This window comes from Suricata suricatta, chromosome 3 (genome assembly GCF_006229205.1).
Source record: "Suricata suricatta isolate VVHF042 chromosome 3, meerkat_22Aug2017_6uvM2_HiC, whole genome shotgun sequence".
NCBI lineage: Eukaryota > Metazoa > Chordata > Mammalia > Carnivora > Herpestidae > Suricata > Suricata suricatta.
The window spans coordinates 78566792-78582008 of NC_043702.1; the positions used below are offsets into that span (position 1 = coordinate 78566792).

At 36.8% G+C, this 15217-nt stretch overlaps 1 protein-coding gene and 1 long non-coding RNA gene across 6 annotated transcripts in view; one reads left to right on the plus strand and one right to left on the minus strand.

Annotated features, from left to right (window-relative positions):
• The window catches only part of EPC2 (enhancer of polycomb homolog 2), a 121878-nt gene that overhangs the window by 50377 nt on the left and 56284 nt on the right, over positions 1-15217 (minus strand). The gene's annotated exons all lie outside the window — the stretch shown is intronic.
• Positions 1-15217, plus strand: part of LOC115287836 — a 56585-nt gene that overhangs the window by 9453 nt on the left and 31915 nt on the right. Inside the window, exon 3 of one of the 2 annotated variants that reach the window (XR_003906679.1) lies at positions 11411-11470. This is a non-coding gene — a long non-coding RNA (uncharacterized LOC115287836). The remainder of the gene's footprint in view (positions 1-11410; positions 11471-15217) is intronic. The other variant, XR_003906680.1, reaches the window with a different exon arrangement.

Sequence of the window (15217 nt, forward strand, 5' to 3'; positions counted from 1 at the left end):
AAACGTGCATGAAATATTTCACAAGCACTCATCTATATAATTATTTAGACATCTATGCTATTATCCATGTCCAATTTGTACTCAAAGAATTTTCGGGGTGGGGAGTTTATAAAAAAAATTGATTTTATTTTTTAATGTGGTAAAATACACAACATAAATTTATCACCTTAACTATTTTTTAATGTTTTATTTATTTCTGAGAGAGAGAGAGCGAGCGAGAGAGCGTGCCTAGGTGAGGGGTAGAGGGAGACACAAATCTGAAGCAGGCTCCAGGCTCTGAGCTGTCCACACAGAGCCTGATGTGGGGCTTGAATTCCTGAACCACGAGATTATGACCTGAGCCAAAGTCAGACACTTAACCAACTGAGCCACCTAGGCACCCCTCATCTTAAACATTTTTACATGTAACAGCCTGCTGGTATTAAGTATATTCACACTACCATACAACCATCACCACCACCCATCACCAGAAGGACCCAAAGGATTTATTCCGTAATTTCCTACTAACATTCCTTGTTATGCTACTAAAAACAAGGAGATAATTAGTATTATCTAGAAATAATACCTATCTCTTATGTGTATCACAGGAACTGTTTCCAGAATGAATCAAATAAAACCTAGAAAATTCCTGGCCTAGCACCAATTCTATTTATTAAGTGCTTACTTAATGGATCAGGTAGAGAGATAAGAACAGTAGATGAAGATATGTATCCCTGTCCTAGAGGCTTCCAAGTCCCTCATTCTAAGTATGATAGTATTGACTTTTACTTGCAAACACTCTTGGATAGGAAAGAACTTTATATCCATCATGGTTTTCCTCAAAAACACACTGTACCTTATGGTCACTGGGGTTAGAACACCGTTTGTTCATAGTCCAACAAATTGTTACCCTATATCCTTTGAATTACTTGATCATACCCAGTTTAAGTTTTTTCTATCCTCTGATTCGGAGGAGTAGTTTAGTTATATGTCACCCTTCTTTTGGTTATTTGCAATAAAGAGGTAAATTTAGGCACACACTTCTGAATTTTAGTTCTTTGGAAGGGACTTACACCACTGCTGGATACTGTGTGCAACTGATGAAGATGATGTAATATCCCTTTCAAAGGATCAAACCCCTAAAACAATTTTGTCAATGTCCCTCTTGTTTTTCCTTTTCTAACAGGTCCCATGCAGTATGGCCCCAGCAAAAAAAAAAACAAAGAAAGCCATTTCGCTATCAAAAAGAGAGTTGACCAGAGAATACACTCTCATTATTCACAAACATAACCACAGAACATGCACTCCACATACTAAGAGATTAAAAGAACTAAAAACTCACCATGAAGGAGATGGAATTACCAGCTGTGTACACTGCTAACAGGTTCAACAAAGCTGTCTGCTTTGAAGAAACAGGAATGTACCCTACCATATTTGAGTATGTTTGTTCAGAAAATATTACTAAAGATTTGCCAAAGAAGCTCTATACATTGGTCACCTATGTACATAGCCTCTTTTAAAAACTCGCAGAGGGGCACAGGACAGCAGTGTACCGCAGGGGGGCTGTGCATTCTTCTTTCCATCCAGAGTACAGGAGTAATGAGCAAACTGGGGTTATCTGTGCGGTCTACGATGCATTTAGTTATAAACTACTCTGCCCCAAGACCCAAGAGAAACTGCACTGTGCTCATCAACAACACACAAAATCTAGCAATGGCACAATCCTCACTTGCACTGGTCCCTGAACCACAGGGGCAATGCTGACTCCTGAATAAGACATTTTAAACAGCATAAAAACAAACAAACAAACAAATAAACAAACAAACGATATGATTAAGAATAAAAACTGCTGGGGTGCCTGGGTGGCTCAGTCAGGTTAGTGTCTGACTACTCTTGATTTCAGCTTAGGTCATGATCTTCTGATTGGTGAGTCTGAGACCCTGTTTGATGCTTGGGATTCTCTCTCTCCCTCTCCCTCTGCCACCCTTTTCAAAAATAAATTAAATAAACATAAAAAAAATTTAAGAACAAAGATTTCTGAAGAAGTTCCTCCTTCAGGGCAGAAAAACTTTCTTGAGGCCATCATGTTTGAGGGTCCGGCCAGTGTGGCCAACTGGCTAAGTTGATAGCTATGTTCTGGAAAGGAAGAAATTGGGCATTCCATCTATAGAAGACCAAAGGCCAGGAGAGGAAGAGGAAGACCTCCTCCCTCTCATCTTCGCTGCAATAAAGTAGTCTATTAAGAAAAAGTAATCTAACAAAAACCCAAGATAGTTAATGTGATTAAGAACTAATTATTTAAAACAATCATGAAGTTATAAAACAAGGTGGGGGTGGAGGTGAGGGAAGGCTGTAAAACCCAGGTTGCATACTTCCAGTGAAGAGGCAGACAGATTTATTACTTGACAGTTGTTTCCAACTTTAAGTCACTATCTGTCTTAAATACTTTCTTCCCTCACACCTCTAACAGTCACCTTAACTTTGAAATTAAAAAAAGTTTCTGTCTAAAAATTCACTCATCCACACACGTATTCTAATTTGATACAGCAACAAACTAAGCAAAGCTCAGATTTAAAACAGTTTTACAAATGGATAAAGTGATATAACTGAGAATAGCAATTCCGGATTTAAATTTTTTTTAACATCAAATTTACTCCTTTTTTATTAAGAAACATTTTTAATCTAAAGTTGCTTGTGTTCTAAGACAGGCATCAAAGAAAATAAAGAGACTGTAAACACTAAAGGTAGTGAAGATGGAGACACTATTCACTACTATCCTTTCAGAGTCCTTTCCTTATAAACTGATTTTTCTCAGAACTGAACATGTACTACTGAGGGTCTATAATTTGCTAGGTACTAACAATAGAAAGGAAGACTAAGGATGCCCAGATTAAATGCTTCCTGAGACTTAATTTTTTTCATCCTATGCGCAATTTGTCAAGAAGAAAAAACTGGAATAAACAAAGATGTGCTGGGAGTTCTATACTCCAATTAGCTTTACCCAAATTATATAGCAGTTACTCTTTTCTAGTAAACAGAGGTAAAAGTCTTAAAAATTAACAGTTCCTAAGGACAGTTATAGATCAGAACCCAGCTGTTCAATTAATCACATAATTCCTTTCCCCCATGTTGGTGGAAAAACAGCAGGTGTGGGAGAAAATTACATAACTAAATATGGTTATTCAAGCAATATTTTAATAAAGTAAAAATCTTCACGTCATAAAATAAAATCTGGATAGTTTTCATTTTTAGAAAGTTTTTTCTTATTTCTGAAATCTATTTTGAATTTTCTCCCTCTTTCAAATCTTCTTCTTTCCTCTTTCCTATTACCTTTTTCTCTTTCTAATACACTAGTGGCAGACTCATATTAAAAAAAAAATACAAAACAAAAGAAGTAAAGATCAGATATCAGCTAATTTACAGGTTAACACAAATAAAAGTCTACATAATTTAGAGCTGGAAACACCTTATCTTACAGATCAGCAAATTATGAGAGGTTAATAAACTTGGTGAGTTGAGCACAGGTTTCAAGGTTTTAATCCACAGAGCTCAGAACTCCCCCCATTACACTACAGACATGAAATTAAACCCTTCTAATCATAACAGCAGTAATGAAAAACTCTTTGAATTTCAAAGGGAGCAAAAATATAGACAAATCAAAAGACTGTTTTTGTTCCACTTTGGACTTAAATGTTTAAGCTTATAAATGATATTTAATAAGCAAAGATAATGCATATAAAACCAGCTGTTGTGAACCAAATGTACTAGTTACTCAAGGATTTGTTAAAAGAACAAACATTAAAAATTAAAAAGAGAACAAACTCTAATAGAGTTTTTTACTTAAAGTTATTTCAAATCAAGAACCCTTCCAACATTTTCCTATGAATTATCAATGGTAATATTTTAATGTAAAAGGAAGCAACATTCATTTGTATAAAGTAAGCCCTTACTTTTATGCATCTTTAAACTTCCTAAGTGTCTAATTTCTGGAAATTATCTGCCAATATCCAAGCCCTTTAATTCAGGCAACAAAGTAAGACCAAGGTACAACTGTACCTTGTTTGCCAAGGCTCTTCGTTGAAAGTATTAACAACACCACTTAAAACACCGTTTACTTATAAACTCATTGGTGTATCTCTTCTTCCAACTCTGCATTTCCTTTCTATACAACTTTCTAAAATTGTTTACTGATCCAATGAACCTGGTAACAACTAATACTAACTGCACTTCAAGTACAACATGTATGACAGGCTCCCTTCTAAACTGCAATAGGTATCAAGGCCTTATGCAGCCCTGGCAGAGAAGAGCAGGAATATAGACAGGAAATATGCTTAACTATAAGAGAGATAGAAATGATCAATAATGAGTCTGGATGGAGGGCTCTATGATCAAATCCACCTTCATATAGCAGAAAAAGATTCAGAACTATATAGCCATAGAAGTTGTATGCACATATATAAAATGTATATTATTTTTTTTAAAAGCAGAGTTGAATAGTTTCACAAGTCTCACATCAGCAATGCCATCGTATACCTACCTAAATCTCAGTTAAATAGAACCTAGTGTACATTAAAGTGGGCTCTGACTAGGTAGACCTATGAACTAGGAAGCAGTTCAAATAAAACATCTTCCTGGGATCCCATACGTAACTTCTTAAACCCTAAGAAGGTCCAAGGATCTGATAAACACTCAAAAGTCTGTCCTTTACATGAGTATCATCCAAACCTTTAAACCAGTGTTTCTCAAACTTTAACATTCACCAGGATTATATGGATGGCTTGTAAAACAGACTGTTAAGCTGTTCTAACCATCAGTTCTAACTCAGCAGACCTAGAGGAAGGTTTACTATTTTGCATTCTTAACAAGTTCCCAAGTGATGATGAGCAACATTATGAAAAACTCTGATCTAAACCTAAATCTTTGCTCTTAAAGATCATAAACTTTACTTATGCCTAATTTGAAATACGCTGTATTTTTAAAATTTGTAAATTTTTAAGGTCCTCAGACTTCAAGTAACTTTCAAAGACAGATGATGACAGCTTAGTGTATCTTCAAGTTCAGAAGCAACATCTCTGCCTCGGCTTGGAGCTCTCCAAGGTTCTAAGAGCCAGCAGTTTTCAATAGAGCACAAGAGATCATGAGTGCAGATATAGCCAGAACTCTTGACTAAGTCTCCAAGACTTCCTACAATAGTAAGACTCAGCTAGAGACTTTACTTACATTCCTTACCCAATGTACAAATATAGCGAAGTGCAGAAGAGTCCAAGACCACTTCTACAAGATCACATGCTGATCCAAGTCTCTCTACTGACACACAAAAACAAACACACAAAGCCGCATCCCAGGTTTATACTATCATCAGGATTATTGTTAGTCCTTTTGCTGACTAGCCAACTAACTATATCCCTCTCCCTCTCCGAAGAATTCACATTTAAATAAATAACAAGTATTAATAGTCAAAACTAGTAGCAAATATGACAACTATGGGAACTGCAAACTATGAGAATCAGAAAGTGGATTCTTTGAGACTTTTGGGGGGAGATTTTCATCATTAGAGAGCGAGTACAGCCTAATGATGTCAGACAGGACCTAACAGATATAACAATGATTTAAAAATAAAATCTCTTAGTCTTCTTTCTTTTCCTTTAGACTACTCCTCTCTAGTTTTCTAACAACTCAGTAGGCAACTGGGTAAAGGACAGTAACAATTCAGAAGATAAAAATGCTAATGGCTCCTTTAAAAGAAAGACATTCAACTTCATTCATAGTAAGAAATCCAAATTAAAATTATACTAAGAGAAACTACAGTCTGGATTGTGGTCAATAATGACGTTCCAATATTGGTCTCTTAGGTTTGACACCAGGTGCCACAGTAATGCATCATGATAATATTAGAAGAAACTGAAACTGGATGAGAAGTATAAAAAAACCCCTACCTTTGCAACTCTTCTATAAATCTAAAATTTTTCCTAAAGATTAATTTATTTAAAAGAATAATGCACTGAGGTATATCATCTCTCACCTATCAGACTTGGAAAAAGATTTAAAAATCCGAAGGCAGTCTTTTGACCAGGCTATGATGAAACAGCACTATAATGCATTGCTAGTGGAAGTGTAAAATTGTAGAACTCCTATACAGAGCAATTTGGCAAGTTCTGGAAGAAGAAATATATATAATCATACCTTTATGAAATTCTGTATGTTCATAGTTATTCACAGAAGCACTATTTGTAATAACAAAAGACTGGAAACAATCCAAGTTCTCTTCTGTAGGAAATTGGATAATAATCTGGCACAACCAAACACGAAGAACTACCATGCAGCAGAACACAAATGAGGACACATTCTACATGTTGATATGGGATAATTTCCAGACTACAGTCTTGTGGCGGGGGGGGGGAGCAAGGCCAAAAAGTATATATAAGTATGTTAACGTTTGTGTAAAAGGGATATAAAAATATAAATACTTATGTGATTGAATTTGCATAACAAACCCCTAAAGGAACACAAAGCCTAAAAAAGTGGTTCCTTATAAGGGGAGGGTGACTGGAGGCCGTTTTTCATATACTTTTTATTTTGAAATCACCTAAATGCATTACCTATTAAAAATATAATCATCTTACTTTGTGAAAACAATTTTGCATTAAAAAAAATATTCTGAGTCCGTGATCTCTGTGTACCACTACCTGAGATTCTCCTCTACTTTATGTTCAGCTCTCATCTCTTTCTCATTTACTCTCAATGAGTCATTGAACAAATACAGAATGAGAGCAAGCGCCTCACTTAGACATCTGGATGCAGGCAGTATCTTAGCTTAACCAGCAAAAATTAATTCTACAATTACATGTGCAAAAATATACAAGCTATTAATAACTAGTAGTGCAATTAATAAAGTCAAAGAAAAACAATGTATCTCCATAGCCCACTAAACAGTCAGAAACATGAGAAATTAAATACCAGTATTCTTATAGATTTATTACTAGCAAAGCAGTGAATGGGCCCAAGGAAATAAACTTAGTACAGACATCATAAAGTTTTGAAATAAAAATCCTAAAAGATCTGAAAAATTCCAAACATGTAAAACATAAATTGGAGGGCAATGAATATTTCCTTTACTTGAGAGATTCTTTGCTAAAGAAGATTTCACCAAATGTTCTTTTTCAAAAACCAGCCCTACTAGAGATACATCTTATTCAAAAACACACATTTCAGGAGAGCCTGGGTGACTCAGTCAGTTAAGCTTCTGACTCCTGGTTTCAGCCCAGGTCATGGTCTCGCAGTTTATGAGTTTAAGCCCCTCATCAGGCTCTGTGCTGACAGTGCAGAGCATGCTTGGGATTCTCTCTCTCTCTCTCTCTCTCTCTCTCTCTCCCTCCCTCCCCTGCTTGCATTGTTTTTGTCTCTCCCAAAATAAATAAATAAATTTTAAAAATTCTATACATTTCAGATTTCAAAACATATTACAAAGCTACAATAATCAAATCAGTATTTAGGCATAAAGACAGACATGCAGACCAACAGGAGCAGAGAACCACAAATAAACCCTCACAGAGATGATCAAAAAGGTGTTAAAACTACACAATGGAGAAAGGAGAGTCTCTTCAACAAATGGTGCTGGGAAAACGGGAAGTCCATATACAAAAAATATTAAGACAAACCACCTTCTTACATTATGTACAAATATTAAGTCAAATAAATTATAAACCTAACACTTGTAACTATAAAACTCTTAGAATAAAATAAACAGGAAAAGCTTCACGATACTTGGGTTTAGTTATGATTTCTTTCACATGATACCAAAAGCACAAGCAGCAAAAACAAATGGGACTGCATCAAACTTAAAAACTTTGCAAAGCACAGTTAACAATCAGGAGAGTGAAAACGCAACCCATGGAATGGGAGAAAATACTTTCAAACCATATATCTGATAAGGAGTTAATATACAGAATACATTAAGAACTCCTAAACAACAAAAAACCATCCCAATTTCAAAAATGCAAAGGACCTGAAGGGACACTTCTCCAAAGAAGATATACAAATAGCCAACAAGCATATGAAAAGAAGTTCAACATCACTAGCCACTAGGGAATTACAAATCAAAACCGCATCACCATCATTAAGACTGCCACTATAAAACAAACAACCAAACAAAAATTACATTTGGTGTGAATGTGCAGACACTGGAACCTTGTGCACTGTTGGTAGGGTGGTAAGATAATGTAGCTACTATGTAAAACAGTCCTCAAAAATTAAAAATACAACTACTATGTGAGGGGAGGTATAACAGGGAGTTGTTCAATGAGTACAGAGTTTCAGTTACGTGAAATGAAAAACTTCTAAAGATCTGTTGTACAACAATGTGCATATAGTTAACAATATTGTGATACACACTTACACATTAGAGAGAACATGTTATATTTTTTACCACAATAAAACAACATCAACGATGACAGCATTTTAACCTGAATCAAGTCATGAAGAAACAGGCAGGCAAACTCAAACAGGAATATTCTACAAAATAACTGGCCCATACAAAGAAATGTCAGTGGTATTAAGCACACACACTTAGGAATAGCCTGAAGAGACATGACAACTGAATGCAAAGCATCATCTGAAGTAAATAAGGCTTTATCTAAAGAGTTCACTGTGCACTAGCTTTTAAAAAAGTAAAAATTATTAATTTTTTCAAAGCCTAAAATGTTTCTCCTTAAAAATGCAAATTAGGGGCGCCTGGGTGGCTCAGTCGGTTAAGCGTCCGGCTTCGGCTCAGGTCAGATCTCACGTTCGTGGGTTCGAGCCCCGCATCAGACTCTACGCTGACAGCTAGCTCAGAGCCTGGAGCCTGCTTCACATTCTGTGTCTCCCTCTCTCTCTGACCCTCCCTTGCTTGCTCTCTCTCTCTCTCTCTCAAATAAAAGACATAAAAAATTTAAAACAAAAAATGCAAATTATATTTTACTAATGAAATTACTAATTTGCCAATATTAACTAATACACAAAGTTATATTTTACTAATAACAAAACCACAACTAGAACTCTAGAACTCTCCTTGTTAATTATAAAGTTTGTAAACAAATAAAAACCTTCAGTACTGGCTTGCTTTCTTAGATTCCTGCTGACTACTGAAGGATATAAAAAAAATTCCTTGTAATATTATATAGCTTCAAAATTATTAATAACTAAAATTATTCAATAACTTGCAAAAATGCTTATTAACAGTAAAAAAAAGCAAAAATCACAAACCCGTACATGTATACATACATACACATCATATTACACAAATTTGGGAAAAAGGGAAGACAACTTTTATCTCTGTTGCTTACCGTTGGAAAATGGATTATATGTATATATATATTTTTAAGTAATCTCTAGATCTCAAATTCAAGACTCTGAGATCAAAACTCACACACTCTACTGACTGAGCCAACCAAGCATCCTGGGATTATTATTCTTTTCTGCAATTAACATTTTATTTACTTAATTTTTTTCATGTTTATTTATTTTTGAGGGAAAAAAGCGTGAGCAGGGGAGGGGCAGAGAGAGAGGGAGGCAGAATCCAAAGTAGGCTCCAGGCTCTGAGCTGTCAGCACAGAGCCCCACACAGGGCTTGAACTCATGAGCTAGGAGACCATGACCTGAGCTGAAGTCGGATGCTTAACTAAGCCATCCAGGCACCCCAGGATTTCCTTTTCTATCAGCAAACAACCTATCCTCTATCCTGCAATTTATCCATCACATACACACAAAACTTATGGAAAAATGAGTCCTTTACTCCCATTGTTGATTCCATCACTAAACACATTTGAATGAAAATGGATGTTTTAATGTATATCAGTATGTCCATCTTAGAATGATGAGCCATGAATGAAAAACAGTATACCAGAGTTAAACAGGCATACTCTAGAGCCAGAGGACCTGGTTCAAATTCTGACTCTTCCAGTTGCTAGCTCAATTACTTTGGGCTCTTTTTGTAATCTTTCTTAAAAGGGGATAAAAATACTAGCTGCCTCATAAACTAAGTACCTTTGAGGCATAAGTAACATAATATATGAAAAAGAGTAATAGGGCCTGGGAATGGCAATCAATCAGTATAGGTTAGCTATTTTACTAAAAGCCTTTAATGCATAACTGTGGAAAGAAAAGTTTAGTCTTCTATTAAAATTTTCAGGAAATAAGCAGCCCATTAAATGATATTACCAGGTAAGATGGAAGGGAATTTAGTCTTTTGTGGTAGATAGGGAGACAGACAAAATCCTAAAAGGTGCCAACTCTCAGGGCAGTGTGGTGTCACTGAGTAATCTTCCATGGAGATGCTAGTTGCTAGATGAATACGCTGAAAGCCTACTTCTTGTAACACCTATTAACAAAATCTGGTGTGCTGGGTTACATCACAGTATCTCTCTTGAGTGGCCCCACAGGAGAGTTCTAAATGATTCAGTGCCAGAAAACATGCACTGAAATATGCACCTTAAAACCAATCTCACTTTTTTCCTTTGTCTATTAATTACATCATGCCTAAAATATGCACTAGAATGCATCAAATTTACCTCTTACTATAGTTTGTTTTCTCCAGAATTTCTTTAACTAGGGTCTTTAATTCGTGATGCTGCATTTTACTCAAAGTCATCCCAATTTTTTAAAAAAATTTTAATAGTGGGCATAAATAAATGCATAAAGGCCCAAGGGGCACTCTCTTTGTAATCTTCATTCTTCTCTCTCTACCCAGATCACCAAATGGTTATTTTGTTTTTTTCCCAAAAACCTGGCATTACTTTAATACTCTGAGTTTGGGGTTTCGTCCTGCTTCTGGGATTACTAGCTCTCCAGGTACTGCCCTACTATTTCAGCCTCCATGCCCACATCTTTACCCAAGGAGACTCAGCATAATCCTAAGAAGAGAGAAAGATGCTTAGAGCCAGGGGATCTGAATGTGGATTGTCCTCAGGGCCTGGCCTGGCTTGGTGTCCCTGTTACCACACCTCCAATCACCCAAATCTGGGATCTAACTTCACCTGGAATGTGTTCTCCACAATCCGCTTCTATGCTCATGGCCTTTTTCTAGTATTTATTTATTTAAATGTGTGATTCATTTCATAAAATCTGTGCTCAATTTAACTGCTTAATATATACCAAGTAACAATTTTACAAAAAGTGATGTTTCTAAAATGCACCCTTTTCTCCAAGAAGTCTGACTGTATAAACAAAGCAATGCTCTTCATTTTAATCTTTCCAATCAAAACATGTTTGTCCTACCAGGGTAAAAGACCAATTATCATCATTTTTGTTAAAAGAACAGCAAAGGACATTGCAAGGATAGTGAGACTGAAGTGGGATGTTAGGCCAGCATCTACCTCACTCTTGCTGAAAACCTAGTGGAATATATAGGTCTACTTTACACTGAGTAAGTGGAATTTTTCTTCTTTTCCCAAAGTAGACTTGACAACGGTCAGCTTTAGCAGACTGAGAAGAAGCCACCTTCACGTGTACTAAGGTATAGTAGTAATCACACAAAGACAGGCACTTTCCCAGGGCTTTACTATCTTGGGTGCAGATACAAATAGCAGAATTCAATCTCCTTGTGGTGAGTTTCTTTGTCTGCCCTACAGATAACGAGGAGGTGCTACCTCCCACCTATCCTTCCTCCTGAACTCCTCTCTTTCAGCCTAGAGGCAGGTTAGATGGTCTACTGATCTGTGTGTGTAGGTGCAGTGCACTGAGAAGAGGAAGAGGCCTTTCCATTCAAAACAGATAAGCAGTCTTATTTTTAAAAATTTTTTAATATTTATTTTTGAGAGTGCGTGAGAGAGAGAGAGAGACAGAGATAGAGAGAAAGACAGAGAGAGAGACAGACAGAGCACAAGTGGGGGAGGAGCGGAGAAAGAAGGAGACACAGAATCAAAGCAGGCTCCAGGCTCCAGGCTCCAGGCTCCAAGCCATCAGCACAGAGCCTGATGCAGGGCTTGAACTCACAAACCGTGAGATCATGATCTGAGCTGAAGTCAGACACTCAACGGACTGAGCCACCCAGGCTCCCCAGCAGTCCTATTTTCAAGAACCATTCAGCTGAGTTCAAAACTAGACACAAATTAAGTTCAGAACACTTATAAAACAATACTGAAACAATATCTCAAGTTCCTTCATGTTCTAAAATTCTGAGATACTTAATGTCAACTGTAAAATATTACCATATTAAATAAAAGGAATAATGGAAGAACAAAATAACATTGCAATATAAACAAAGTCATTTCCTCAAAGAGAAAAGTTTGGGTTCTTAATCTGATGTTCATAAATTCCAAAAGGAATGAAGGAATTGTAACATCTGGGTTGAGGTTCCCAAAGTAAATCTGTTTTAACAATAAGTAAAATGGAGGTAGCATCTTATGTATGTGTCACACAACTGACCAGTGAGAAACAGATTGAGTATCTTAGGTCATCCAGACTACAAGCCTTCAAGAAGCCTCCACCGGGTATGTTGGAAAGACTACTCCAACGTGTTCTGATAACTTCCTCAGACTACCAATATGGGTGACTGTGGAGAACTGGTACCAAAAGACAATGGAAGGAACAGAGTTCTTGCATCCATATCAAGGCTGGAATCTTCCATTCACAACTCCTTCTTGGCATATATGTTTTGCCCTAAAATGACACTGTTGAAAATAACAGAACTCATTTTTCATTTCTAACTTGGATCCACACAGATCCTCAATTTCACTACACACACCAATAATTTTATTCTTTTTTAAAATTTTTATTTGTTTTTCAAGAGAGAATGGGGGAGGGGCAGAGAGAAAGGGAGACAGAGAATCCCAAGCAGGCTCCACACTGTCTGCATGGAGCCCAATACAGGGCTCAAACTCATGAACCATGAGTTCATGGCCTGAGCCAAAATCAAGAGTTGGACACTCAACCGAGTACCCTGGGACCCCAATAGTTTTATTCTTATTATTTGATCCTGTGTACAATTTTGAGCCCTACAAGACCAATGTCTCAAAAATGCCAATGTGTGTATACTTTTATCTTCAACCATCTATTTATTTATTCACTTGTTTACTTGTTCAGCAAATATTAAATTGCTTACCTAACCATATGCTAGGTACTATACTAGGCAATGAAATTAAAAGAAAAAAGTTCCTGCTCTCAAGGACTGTTATAGCTTAGTGAGACAATAGAAGGCAAACAATCACAACCAAAGGTGGCTAATGTCACAACGAGGGTGTACATGACACAGGAAGGCTTGAGGTAAACAGCGTCAAGAATTCTGCTTAGAGGGGCTCAGGAGAAGGCTGCTAAATGTAATCTTAGAGATGAGACATACGGAACAAGTTATATTTTAACAAGTGGAAGAGAGAAGTAAAGGGGTACATGAAGGTATGGAGGTATAAGAAAATATGGCATAAGTCAGAGAGCTGCAAGGAGCTCATAATTTTACAGCTGAAAAGTACGAAGGGCTAAAGGAAATGGAAAGTAAATTGTACTGAGACCATATTCTGGGGCTGTATGGTGAATGAGATAAAATTCTGCTCCTGAAAAAAATAGACCTTCACTTGTAACAGCTTATTTTGGTAAGGCTGGTGTCCCAGTAGAAGAACACAGGGAACTGTGACTGAACAGGCACAAAGAAGGACCTTAAATAAAAGTTAGGAGCACCTGGTGGCTCAGTTAGTTAAGCATGTGACTCTTGATTTTGGCTCAGGTTATGATCTCACAGTTATTGATCAAGCCCCAGTTGAGCTTTGTGCGAATAGTGGAGCCTGGCTGGGACGGACGGACTGACTCTCTCTCTCTCTGCCCCTCCTCTGCTTGTGCTCTCTCTCAAAATACCTAAGTAAACTTAAAAAAAAATCATACAAAATTTAAATTGTATCTGATATATAAGAGAGAATGTCTGAAAAACCCTAAACATAAAACTAAACATATTAGTGGCATTGTGGAATAATAAAGTGAGGTTTCTGCCAAAGCTCAGGGAACGAATGTGATGGATCTGAACTAGGTTATCTTTCTGTGGCAATTATGCAATGTCTTTTTCTAGCCAGGTAAATGGAGATTTAAAAAAAATTTTTTTATGTCTTTATTTTGTTTTGAGAGACAGAGATAGAGAGTAAGCAGGGAGGGGCTGAGAGAGAGGGAGACACAGAATCTGAAGCAGGCTCCAGGCTCTGAGCTGTCTGCACAGAGCCCGACGCGGGGCTCAAATCCACAGACTGTAAGATCATGCCCTAAGCCGGAGTCAGATGCTTAACTGACTGAGCCACCCATATGCCCCATGGAGATTCCTTCCACTCCATCATGTAAAGAAGAAAAGGAAGAAGCCAGAGAAACATTTTCTAGAATTCCTTCAGGACTCAGAAAGTAGTTATGTCAAAAAAAAAAAAAAATGTTTAAAAGTCCTTCCTTGGAGTGCCTGGGTGGCTCAGTCAGTTAAGCATCCAGCTTCGACTCAGGTCATGATCTTGCGGTTTGTGAGTTCGAGCCCACATCAGGCCCTGTGTTGACAGCTCAGAGCCAGGAGTCTGCTTTGATTCTGTGTCTCCTCTCTTTGCCCCTCTCCCACTCAGGTGTGCATGTGTGCGCTCTCTCAAATATAAATAAACTTTAAAAAGAAATTTAAAAAAATAAATAAAAGCCCTTCCTTGAGGGGCTGGCACCTGGCTGGCTCAACTGGAGGAGCCATCTGACTTTTGATCTTGAGGTTGTGAGTTCAGGCCCCACACTGGGTATACGGATTACTAAAACAATAAACAAACTTAAAAAAAAAACCCTCTCCCCTGAAAAAAAGATCTCAATGATAACTGAGTTTAAATTGAGTATAGAAAAGTTTAAGGCCAGTAATAGGCACAGAAGTAAGCAAACTGATAAATATCAATTTGATAGAAAATTAGTAGACACTGAAAATGACAATTACAGACAATATTCAAACCTGGGAAGCTTAAAACACAGGTAGAAAAAGAAGTATGAAAATTTGTATATGCAATAGGCTTTTTGTATATAGTATAGTATGTAGAATACATGCTGACAGACTAAAAGAGGAAAAAATGAAAATTAAAATAATTTTCTATTATTTTTATCCCATTTTCTGTGGTAACAGAATAAAATGAAATTTAAAAACCAACACAATTTAATGTTTACTGTATCCAATGTGCCTGACCCAGATTGGTTACATTAACTTCTTTGTTCTTGGTTTTCTAGACTGGTTTTTACATATGGCCCTGATGTCTAGCTACAGTGTTATTAAAATACA